This window comes from Cornus florida, unplaced genomic scaffold, assembly GCF_030987335.1.
Source record: "Cornus florida cultivar Cherokee Brave unplaced genomic scaffold, ASM3098733v1 CherokeeBrave_3.0.0_Hap2_Chr05, whole genome shotgun sequence".
Taxonomy (NCBI): Eukaryota; Viridiplantae; Streptophyta; class Magnoliopsida; order Cornales; family Cornaceae; genus Cornus; species Cornus florida.
Window position 1 is genome coordinate 68518776 of NW_026775575.1, and position 12932 is coordinate 68531707.

The 12932-nt window shown below is 34.9% G+C and overlaps 1 non-coding gene across 1 annotated transcript; it reads left to right on the plus strand.

The window, feature by feature from the left end:
• Positions 1-6209: 6209 nt before the first annotated feature.
• Positions 6210-6316, plus strand: LOC132310591 (small nucleolar RNA R71). Its single transcript, XR_009482650.1, has one exon. It is a non-coding gene; the product is annotated as a small nucleolar RNA R71 (small nucleolar RNA).
• The last annotated feature ends 6616 nt before the right edge of the window (positions 6317-12932 follow it).

Consider the following 12932-nt stretch of genomic DNA (forward strand, 5'->3'; position numbering starts at 1 on the left):
CAGACGTCTACCTTATACTTATAGAGTTTTCCTAAACCCTAGGTTCATTTAAGTCCAACTCATAATCCTAACCGGCCCATCCAATTAACGTAGAAACCTACGACGGCTATAATATAAAATCCTAATTTATACTGTAATTAAAACCCTAGTTAGATGTATTTACCTAATTACTCTATTCACCATTAAATACTTAACAAATAATCTAATTGAACAAAATAATAATTAGTAATCCCAATTAAACCAAATAAGACACACATAAAATAAGACACACATAGAATAATTAAATCAATTACACTTAAACCATTAATGCCAATTAAATAATTAAAACACTAACAAGTAATTCCAATCAAATAACTAAAAATAAATATCATTTAAATAAATTAAATCACCACAAAAAAAAACAATTAAGCACCTAATAAAAAAAAAAATGACACATAATCAAATAAAATGCACTTAAATAATAAATTAAATACCATTAAATACCAGGAATATCCTTTTTAAAATTAGGGGTATTACATAGTGTGCAGCAGAAATCTGTCATCCGAATCTATCCAGAGGTGCTAGTAGAAGAGAGCAACCAACTGGGGGTAGACAACTGTGTCTGCTCGAGTCATAATAGCAGTAATGCCCCGCCTCACAAACTCTTTATATGACCATTTGGTCTGGTCGAATGTAGCAAATGTAGCAGTATCAAATTTGTACTCGGTCTCCCGAGCGCTAGTGGAATAAAACTCAGCGGGAACCTCACGAATAATGGCCTGGTCAGTGTCCATAGAATGTGTCTCGGACTGGACTGATACCGAAAATGAAGAAGATGAAGACTCTGGAACTGGAGCTAGAGGCTATGGAACACTGTGAACTCGCTTCCTAGGAAAAGTCTTTCTTCTACACTGCATCTGCAAAAACAATTATAAATTCGTGCACAGGTAAAGGATAAGGTAAGCAACTGATAAGAAAACACAAAGCATGCTTGAATCAAGTAGAAAAAAATAATAAATAAATAAGATCACATTTGTACAAGAAATGAATAAGAAAGCTTCAGAATCATCATTCAACATGTCCCAGCTAAACAAAATAAATCAGATATGTAAGGATGGCATAGAGGATAGAAAAGTCACATATGAAACAATCTGAGTAAAAATATGATCAATATGACAAGTATAGGTTGTGATGTGTATAAATGATGCAATGTGCATTCACCAACTTAAAACTCAAAAGAATGCTGCAATGTATGACAAGTAGACCCTAGGTTGACATTGTATCAATTCCTAGCAAGAATGTCTACAAGTGCAACAATGAAGATCAAAAGAGAGCAACAGGATAGCATGGAGTATATATGCATGGTAAATGTTAACCTAGGACTCAAGAAATAGGCATTTCATGCAATAAAAACTAAGTGAAATGCATGGTTGCAATATATAGTAATCCAAGGCATGTTATGACAGACAAGTTCAAGAAAAAATACTGGACATTGTATGCAACTAGATGACATGTATCTGAATGATGCGTAAGTAACAGCAACTCCAGATAACAAATATCCTGTACTGCAATGCAACAAAAAATACTATGATCAACATCTTATGATCACTCATTGCTCGTGACATCCTCTAATGCTTAAATGAAGCAGAGAATGGTTAAATACTAAAAATACAAGAAGCTTACCATCTGTAAGTCAAAATCTGGACCGGAAAGAACTTCGGTCATCAAGAATAGATCATAAGTGTATAAGATATCAAGACAATGGCATATAATCAGATAAACAACAATGTCAAGTCAATACAGTTCTAACTTGGTTCACATTTCAGTTCAAAATCTCAACTAAGTTCAAGAATTAAAACTAAGGCCAAAGATATCAAACTGTGCCCTAGGATTGCAAGAATTAAGAATTAGATCACATACAAGTTCAAAGGCACTTAGAACATGCAAATGGATGCAAAGGAATCAAATGGAATAAGTTTCAACTCCGTTAAGGGCATTTTGGTTAACTTTGGAATTTCTCAACACTTTTGGGGAAAAATTAGAATTTTTAAAAACTTTGGGGTCAAGACATTCAATTGCATTGTAGAAAAACGTCATGACAAGAATCATGCAATGAATGAACAATAATGGAAGGAATCATGCAACTCAACTTCATATTTTTCAAACAAAGTTAAAAAATTTTCCTTTTAAATCATTTAAAACCCAACAAGTGTGATCACAAAGTATATTAACAATGAAAGTTCATTTTACCAAAATAATGTACTCAATCCAATCAAATTTTTTTTTTTTTTTTTTTGCAAAGAGGTCCATTTGAAACATTTTATGCATTGAAGACAAGATATTTTTTATTTTCAATTCAAAAGCACAAATTCAAGTCAAGTCATGCTTGTAATCAAATTAGGCAACTAGAACACATCCATGCATTTTGACAAGATGGAACTATGCTTACAAGAATTCAATTTGTCAATGCCATTTCCAAATCAACATCAATAGCTCAACCTGGAAAACATTTTAACATTTTCTTACTCTTTTTTTTTCCAAAACTAACATTAAAACTCTTTTCAAATTTCATCTCAAGGTCCAAAAATCAAACCACATGCCGTTTTAGATTTTAAAATCAAAGTGTAAAATTTTTTCAAAAATTCGGCATGGTTTCCTCTTAAAAATGGACTTCCCAAAAATTTTCAAAACATAACAAACATCCATTAACAAACAATTTCAACATTTAAATCATTCTCAATCCACAATTCAACAATCAAATAGGGACACCACCTATAACAATCCACAAATTCAATTTAACTTACCCGTTCTCCTTCTAACAACTACAATCAACAACCATCCATCACAATCCACAATCCATTTCCAATGTTTTCCCATCACCATTTAACAGTTATCAAAGTTCAGTTCAAGCCACATGTTTCCTAAATTTTTTTTTTTTAGAAATCATTTTCAACAAAATTTTTATTTTGTTTTGTTATTTTGCATTTTTTTATTTGTTTTTGTTGTTTTTATTTTTCTAGTTTGTTTTCAATGATTTTATATACACAAGCATATATACAAGATGAAAATTAAAAAATGCAAACTAAAATGCAAAAATAAAATAAAAACAAGAAACAAAAGAAAATAAAAGTAAAAATAAAAATAAAATGATGCAAAAATGAAAATTCGAATATTTGGAACTCACCCGACAACCTAGAGAGTAGAGAAGAGTAGAGGAAGAAATCGGGAGCGAAATGGAGATTTTTCAACCTTGCCGGCGCCAGAGAAGATGGCCGGAGTCTCGCCAGAATCTGCAGATGGTTATTGGAGCTTGTTTTCGAGTCCTCCTTGACCTAAATTGGCCGAAGGTGAAGAAAATAATGGAGATAGAGTGAAACAAAGTGAGAGGAAGGAGGAAGAGCTTGACGGCGGGCCAAAAGCTCTTTGCCCCGTCAATGAAGGTGCAGCAAAGATGAAGCTTCGGCTTCTCCTTTTGTTGCCGGAATGAGAGAAGGTTGGGTGGTATGTGAGGTTGAGGGAGATGAGAGTGAGATTGAAAGGATTTAAGAGAGAAAGAAAATCGGGTGAGGGAGAGGGATGGTGGTGGCTATGGTTTGGGTGAGGGAGAAGATGAATAGTGAGGAAGAAAAGAAAAATAAAAAAGAAAAGGAAAAAGAAAAAGAAAAGAAAAGAAAAATAAGGAAAATAGGGAGAAAACGAATAAGAAAAGAATAAGAAAAAAAATAAAAACGAGGAAGCTGAACGGCCAAAGGGATTTTCAAAAAATTCAAATGACGCATTTTCGATCGATCGAAGTACTTCAATTGATCGAACCCTTAACTTCAATCGATCCAAAATGGATTTCGATCGATTGAACTTACCTTTGATCGATCGAAATGGAATTTCAAAAATCCTTAAGATAGGTGATTCGATCGCTCGAAATGTCCCTAGCAGTACTCAAAATGTAGAAAATGGCTTTCAAGCCAGATTTTTCAATTTAACTCATATCTAGACAATGCAGAAACATATAAAAATAGAAATGAGGGAGGAATAGGGTTGTCAAACCCTACGGAATGCATAAGTCTTTAACGTCTCTAGTAAGACGTTGGACTCTTTTAGCCGGAAACAAAAATCTTGTTATGCATCCCTTCCTTGACGGGTTGAATGGACTTTTGAATCCCACCCAACAAATTGTTCCATAGAGAACTTGTTGGATTTGATTCAAAGGAGATTGATGGTCCTTTGTCAATGCAACTTTTGAGCTTCCATACGCTTTCAACATTTGTTTTTGAAACAACATTCCTTGAAATCAAGTTTGAAGATAGATCTTTTAAAATTCCATGTTTAAGCAAAGATTCAACTTTTTCAAAATCATTTTCAAGATATTTTTTCACAAAACACACATCTTCATGCTTATCCATTGAATTCGGGGTTTGATTAAATATATTTAACTTCACTTTCATATGGCCAAATGAGATTTTCATTATCCCCGTCCTATAATTAATGTTGGCATTTGTGGTTGCCAAGAAGGGACGGCTAAGGATAACAGGAATTTGGCTCTTGGGATTTGGAACAGGTTCCGTGTCAATGACAACGAAATCGACCAGGAAGAAGAATTTATCAACTTTAATCAACACATCCTCAATGATACCCTGGGGCTTTTTGATGGATCGGTCGGCAAGTTGCAAAACTACCGACGTCGGTTTTAAGTCTCCTAAGCCCAATTTAACATATACCGAATATGAAATAAGGTTAACACTTGCTCCTAAATCAAGAAGAGCCTAGTTAATGACATGGTCACTAATGATGCAAGAAGTAGTAGGTGAATCGGGGTCTTTAAATTTTGGAAGAGTGTTGTGTTGCAAAATGGAGCTCACTTGCTCGATCAAGACCACTTTCTTTGGTGCTTGGCTCTTGTTCTTCCTCTTTTGGGTGCAAAGATTTTTCAAGAATTTGGCATAACCAGAATTTGTTTAATTGCATCCAAGAAGGGAGGATAAATCTTTACTTGCCTAAACATTTTAATGATTTCATTGACCTTAGTCTTTTGCTTTTCAAGAGAAATGGATCATTTCAAGGCATCCAAAAATGGAGCTCTTGGGTCATAAACCTTTTCAAAATCATTTTAGAAGTTACCTTCAACACAAGAATTTTTCAAATCATCTTTTAAAGCTTTGTCAACACAAGAATCTTTCACATGTAATGAAAGAGGAATAAAATGTGAAACGGGATGAGTGTCAACTTTTGGTTGCACCGGTTCACTCTGTTCATTAGAAACACCAATTTGATTATCAATTTTTTTTTCACTTCTCAAGGTTGTCACCGCATTCACATGTTCAATTGTGTGACCTTCCGAGGAGGAATTGGTCTCCACAACAAATTATTGCTTTGGTGGGGCATTTAAAGGCATTTTCCCTTTCTCTCTAGCATTCAAAGTACTAGTTATTTGCCCGACTTGGGTTTCTAGCTTAGTAATGGACTGAGAATGAGAATGAAGCAATTGAGTATTTGCCTCTAAAGTGCCTAAAGCGGTTAACACTTTTTTCTCAAAAGTGGGACTCCTAGAATTTCATTAAGAATAGGATGATTGATTTGGAAAATGAGAGTTAGAATATTGATTTCTATGTGATTGAAAAGATGATCTATAACCTTGAGAACCTTGGCATTGCATTGGGGGCGGAACATATTTGCCTTGAAAACCACCTTGGGGAAGGTTTGAGCCTTCCCCTTGGCTTTTCCAAGAAAAGTTTGGATGGTTCCTCCACCCGGGATTATAATGTATGCCATTGGGATTATTTCCTTGGTTAACAAATGTGGCATTAACTTGTTCATGATGCTCACTTTGCATATGTCCATGAGGACAATTGGAAGTAGAATGTAAAATACTAGAACAAGTCATGCATGTTTAATTAGATGAATGATGAACATGATTAAGGGAGGAAGACACTTGATTCACCGAATTTTGGTTGATCAAGAATTGATCAAACCTTTGAGATAAAGATTTCATTACGGTGACTATGTCATTGGAATTGTCAACTTGATATAAGCCAACATTCTTCCTTCCACCTAAATTTCTACCATTTTTGGAGGACAAGGATCTATGCATTGAATTCTCACTCATGCTTTCATAAAGATACCACACATTATCCTCATGCCTATTAATATAAGAACCACCCATAGAAGCATCCACCATTCCTTTAAAATAATCCAAAAAACCCTCAAAGAAAAATTGAACTAATTACCATTTAGGTATATCATGGTGTGGGCACTTCCTAAGCAAGTCATTGAGACGCTCCCATGCCTCATGAAACATTTCCCCATCCCCTTGTGAAAATTCTCTAATTGAAGTTCTGATAGCATTGGTCTTTGAAACCGGATAGTACTTTTTCAAGAACACTTGTTGCATTTCCGCCCAAGAAGTTATCGAAAAAGGCCTAAGATTGTTGAACCAATATTTTGCCTTGTCTTTGAGGGTGAAAGAAAAAATTTTAAGTCTTAAAACCTCTTTCGGCATGTCCGTGTATCTCACGGTGGAATACACTTCAAGAAACTCATCCAAATGCTTGTAAGGTTCTTCACTTGGAAGTCCATGATAATTTGGAAGCATTTGAATGGCTTGTGGTTTAATCTCATAGTGATGTGCTCTAAATGGGGGCAACTAAATGCATGTAGGTGCATTTTATTCATTTGGCACATAATGATCTCTTAAAGCAAGAGGAGGATTAACAATTAGTGGTGTAACATAAGCACCTTGATTGCCTTGAATAATGGAAGGTTGTGGAGCAAAAATTGGCCGAGGCATTCCCAATGGAACTTGGCCTTGCTGTTGTGGTAGAATGAAAGGTCTTGGCATGCCCAAAGGTACTTGAATGTTGTCATGATGCACATTAGGGTGGAGGATACCTTGTTGGTCTATGTGACCAAGGTCCTCCACATGGTCGTCATTGTGCTCTTCCATTGATTAAATAGAATGACTTAAATTACCTATTTCCTTAGAATTACGAACAATGGATTCAAGATTCAAATTAAGTGGGACAAAAGTTAGATTTAATGACCTACGACCATACATGCACAAACAAAATAAAAACAAGAGTAAATAACAATCAATTCGCCTCCGCAACAAATCAATTAACAAACAGCCTCCACATACATTGATCCCATACTCCCATGCTTTCAATAATATGCAAGAAAAATTAAATTGCCTCCACATGGGCTCACGATTTAACTAAGAATTGAAAAACTTGCCACCACGCAGGCCGACGATTTAACTAGAGATTGAGTAGAAAGAACTCACAAAGGGTCCCTAAGAAACTTCAAATTATTTGTCAATTTATGCTTTGTAAATTTTTAGATTTTTAGCTCTTTTTATGCTTTTGCTTAGCTTAGCTCCTTACTTTTAGAATTCTCCTTGGTTAACTTCTTTTGCTCAATTCACCTAGTCAATCAAGAACAAACACAATAAGTAACCAAAATAAAATAAAGTAAAAACACGATCAAAAGAATACTAATTCCTTATTGTTTCCAAAATATGACGTTGCCTAATTCCCGGCAACGACGCCAAAACTTGGTGTGTTGCGGACCGACAAGCTAAAACATGAGATGAGTGTGTGGCCAAGTTAAAATTTGTAAAGAGCCACTACTACCTCTAACTAAAAATATAGCTAGGGTGAATAGCGATTGTCCCAAGGGAAAGGAGGTGTATTTGTGATTGGAAATTAATGTCGGATTAGTAGGTCGAATGATCAAAGATTGATGGTGATTGGTTGATTAAACTATTATGTAACTAAAATTAATGCAAGTAAAAAGAAGCAATCTAGAAAGTAGAGAAAAGATATAGGAAAGAGGACTTGGGGCTTTAGAGTTCACCACTAAGCTTAACTTCACTAAACACTAGCAATTGTACATTACTGGGGAAATTAAATTCTAACTTGTGTGTGTACATGACATTAATTGAAACTAAGCATGGATAGTAAATAAGTATAGATTGTCTAGCCAATTTTAATGAAAAGCACAACCTATTAAATGAGACCAATTTTCATTCAATAAAACCACAAATTAATGCACACACAATTATCTAGATACATACACCATTTGCATTCATAAGTACGGAACATCAAGAAACAAGAATAGATTGTCCGCCTATCTAAGAAATTAAAACAACTACACTACATCTAGGCTAGAGACATGAAACTTAAACTAATTAAACTAAAGGTGTGGCACAATCCATCAAGAAACAAGTATGAACCATCAAACAAATCACAAAAGTATTCAATTAAACACTATGTTTTGATCATCTCTAGATTAACATCGTTAATACACATAGACATGCATTAATTCCATTAAATCTAGAGAAAAGCACATAAATCATCCATTCTAGCATACATAGACATATGGTTAGAGATAGATAATCAATGGAAAGCATTAAAATCCATACACATCAAGTAGAAACCACAAGATATATATTAATCCAAGATCAAAACATTTGTTACAATTAAATTCTCAAAAATATACAAAAGACTAGGTCTAGGAAGCAAACTTAGGGGCTATCTTTAGCCCCAAGTGAAGGATTTAGCCACTCATTGTAGTTGTCATTGAACCCTCAAGGGCTAGCTTGGAGGTTGGCATCATCATCTTCATCATTGCTTTCTTCCCAAAACCCTAGTTCTAGAGAGTAAAAGATATTTTATATATATATTTTTCTAATAAAATCTCTTGATGTCTCTACAATAATGCTCATTAAAATCAATTACATACTCCTTTGAGTAAAGACCAAGTTAGAATTACAGCCTCTGATTGGAGGAATTTCGCACCTACACAAATTAGGTAGAAAACGACATGCTCGGGAATTAGACAGCTCACTACTAGCAGCATTTTTTATCGATCGAAGATGATCGATCGATCCAACACTAAGCTTCAATCGATTGAAGCTGACGTGGCACAAAATATCTTCTAAGCTTCATCCCATTGGCTGAGTTGGCACCGCCTCATTTTGATCGATTGTAGACCACTTCGATTAATCGAGACTTCCCTTCGATCGATCGAAGTTCCTCTGGTGCATTTTTCTTGGCTTCTTTCCAACTTTGTTCCCTAGCTCCAAAATTGAGTTAAATGGCCCTTGTTAGCCTATTTGCAATTTATTTACCTGAAATAAACAAGAACACAATAAGTATCTAAGACATGAAAGTAAGATAAATGAATGGATTAAAATACCCTAGCTTAGGTGCTAAAATGCTTCACATTTGAGCACTCATCAAACTATAGTATGAAAATGAAACAAGCATATATACAATTATGAACTAATAAAGCAAATAAAGATAACACCACTTTCGTAGGGATCACGGTTGCATTTAGCATATGCAACAAGCCTTTTCAACCCCTAGGTTACCCTTAGGTTACCCCTAGTGGATGAGTGAAGTCTTGTGAGGGTTTCCAGAATTGGTATCCACAAACATCAACAGCTCTTTCTTACTTGAGAAGCAACGACACATATCAAACAAGTGTTGAAATTAAACTACTTCAAGTATGCAAATTTCTACCATTTCTAAGCTATTCTCAACATTTCAACATCATATAAGCAAGAATGGTCCTCTATACAGCAAGCAATTAATCATGCAAATTGAATCAATTCTATCATTCTTTTTTAGTGAACCGGCATCAAAATGTGTTTCTATCCTAGCAAATCAAAGTAATGGCATAGCCTTACCCTCAAACTAGCTTACAAATATAGTACCAGACATTAAGACATTGAATGAACCTTGTTATTCAATCAAACATTTAAAAAAAAAAAATTGATTTCATTTTTTTTTCCTATTTCTATTTCTATTTTTATTTCTCACCTTTGGCGACTGATTTTGCTCATCTTTGGTGAGTGCTTTTATTTCTTTTCTTTGCAAGGTCATTTTATCAAGAATGAAAGCTTTCAAAGCATACTAGCTCAACTGGGATAAACCAAAACAATAATCAACTAAGTATGTACCCCACAAATTGAATGCTAGTGTACATAAGTGCAAGTGTAGAATTCTAGAATTAACTCTCAAAGTATTTTCAACCAACAAGATGATGTGTACCACAAAAGCAAACATAATGTCAAAAATTGAAATTTACCCCTAAATGGCATCCTAGAGCATACAAGAAGTATTAGACTCTAACAATTTGCTTTTCAAAGGCACTATGCTTCAAAAGTTTGAAATCTTTGCCAAACACATCTCAAATCTCATCATGTATTTAAAGCTCAACTTCAAATAGAATGAATCATGATGACGTTCCCCCCAAACTTAAATTGTACATTGTCCTCAATGTGCAATGAGAACAATGAAAAATGATGGAAATAGTATACCGTGATAGTAAAGACTATGAAGTTCGGGAATGATCCAGTAGAAAAGATGTCTCCCCCAAACTTGGATGCAAAAACCTAGCTGTATAACCATACTAGCAAACTCACATCAAATATCACATGGGATAAGCAATGCATACAGTCCAAAACAATATATAACACGATGCAAAGAGATATGAGATAAAACCCTTGGTAAGAATGAAAACATGCATAACTATGCAGAAGTGCACAATGGAAAAAAAAACATTTTTTTTTTATTTTTCTTTTTATGAAAGCATGAAAAGAAACAAAATGAAAGAAAGATAAAAAAATAAAAAGGAAAGTAAACATGCACTATACAAGGGATAAAAGACACAATGGGTGCTAAGTTTAACGTCTCTAGCAAGACGGAATGGAACTTTTAACAGCTGTCTTCTTTTTTTTTTTTTATTTTTTTTAAAACATAACATGTATGTACACAAACAACAATAAAATGAAAAGAAATAAAAATTCAATAAATGAAAATTCAATGAAATAAAGAATGTAAAGAAAATTTATCATTATTTTTTTTTTGAGCGATAGTCGCCCAAGGGCTGGTGAATGATCGCCCAACCCCTGATACCTACACGCAATTTTTATTTTTATTTTTTCTGGGCGATGGTTGCCCAAGGCTGGGTGAATGATCACCCGACACCTGATACTTACACGCAAATTTAAATTTTTTTTTTTTTCGGGCTATGGTCACCCAAGGCCAGGCGAATGATTGCCCGTCACCTGATACTTACATGCAAATTTTTTTTTCGAGGGCGAATGATCGCCTGACACCTGATACTTCTTGTCAGAAAATGCTCACCCGGCCGATGGTCTCCCGGAAGCCAATACTTAAATTTTATTATTATTATTATTATTATTATTATTATTATTTTATTTATTTTTTTTTTTTTAGACCGAATGAGGAACTCAATACAACTAGTGTTTAACGTCGCTAGAAAAGATGGGAAATGCACTCAATCTTCAAGTAAATGGGATCCACCAAGAGGGCGGATTCCACATTTCTTTAAAGAGCTTGTCCGTCAATAAATGGTTTAAGCCTTTGACCATTAACTTTGAAAATTCCTTAATCTTTTAAATTTTAAAGTTCAACCGCCCCATGAGGTGAGACGGAGATGATTAGATAAGGGCCTTCCCATTTGGTTCAAAGCTTTCCAGGAAAGAATTTGAGTCTAGAGTTGAAAAGCCATGTTTTTTGCCCAGGTTCAAAGGACATTTTCACAATATGTTTATCATGAAATGCTTTAGTCATTTCCTTGTAAAATTTTGAACTATCATAGGCTTCATTTATCAATTCCTCTGGCTCATTAATTTAGAGCAAACGGTTCTTTCTAGCCTGATCAAGGTCAAGATTGAGCATTTTTATTGCCTAAAGTGCTTTATGTTCTAGCTCAACCAGAAGATGACAAAGCTTCCCATAAACAAGTTTATATGGAGACATGTCTATTGGAGTCTTGTAAGCCGTCCGATAAGCCCACAAAGCATCATTCAGTTTCCTTGACAAATCTTTTCGGGTTGGATTAACAGTTTTCTCAAGAATGTGCTTGATTTCCCTATTAGATACCTCGACTTGCCCACTTGTTTGGGGATGGTAGGGAGTGGCCACTTTATGTGTGACAAAGTATTTCAAAAAGAGTTGCTTCAAGAATTGATTGCAGAAATGTTTTCCTCCATCACTTATCATTGCCTTTGGCGTACCAAAACGAGCAAAAATGTTTAATTTGACGAATGTAATTACCACGGAGTGGTCATTCATTTTGGTAGCACAAGCCTCAACCTACTTTGACACATAATCAACGGCAACGAGAATGTATTGAAAGCCATAAAACATTGGGAATGGTCCCATAAAATCTATGCCCCATACATCGAAGATTTCAACCACAAAGACTGAAGTTAAGGGCATCATGTCTCTCTTTAACATTGATCCCACCTTTTGGCACTGAACACACACCTTGCAAAAGTTATAGGCATCTCAGTGGATAGTGGGCCAGAAGAGCCCACTTTGAAGAACCTTTAAAGTGGTCTTTTTTTCACTAAAATGCCCACCACAAGCGAGTGTGTGACAAAACCCAAGGATGCTCGAAACTTCACTTTCCAACACACATCTCCTTATGATTTGATCCGGGTAATAACAAAACAGAATTGGATCTTCCCAATAGTATTTTTGAATGTTAGCAAAGAATTGGTCATTTTTTTTGTTTTAACCAATTAATGGGAAGTTTGCCGGTTGCAAGATAGTTAACAATGTCGGTGAACCAAGGCAACATCCCATTTGAGATTTGAAAGAGTTGTTCATTCGAAAATGATTTATAAATTTCAAGATTTGGAGAAGATTCAACCATTAATCTAGACAGATGATCGGCAACAACATTGTCGGAGCCCTTTTTGTCCTTAATTTCAAAGTCAAATTCTTGAAGAAGTAGGATCCATCTTATCAAGCGAGGTTTGGTTTCCTTTTTCATTAAAAGATGCCTAAGAGCGACATGATCAGAAAACACAATTACATTGGATCCTAAGAGATATGACCGAAATTTATCAAGGGCATATACTACGACAAGTATTTCTTTCTCGGTAGTAGAATAGTTCAATTGGGCACCCGAGAAAGTCTTAC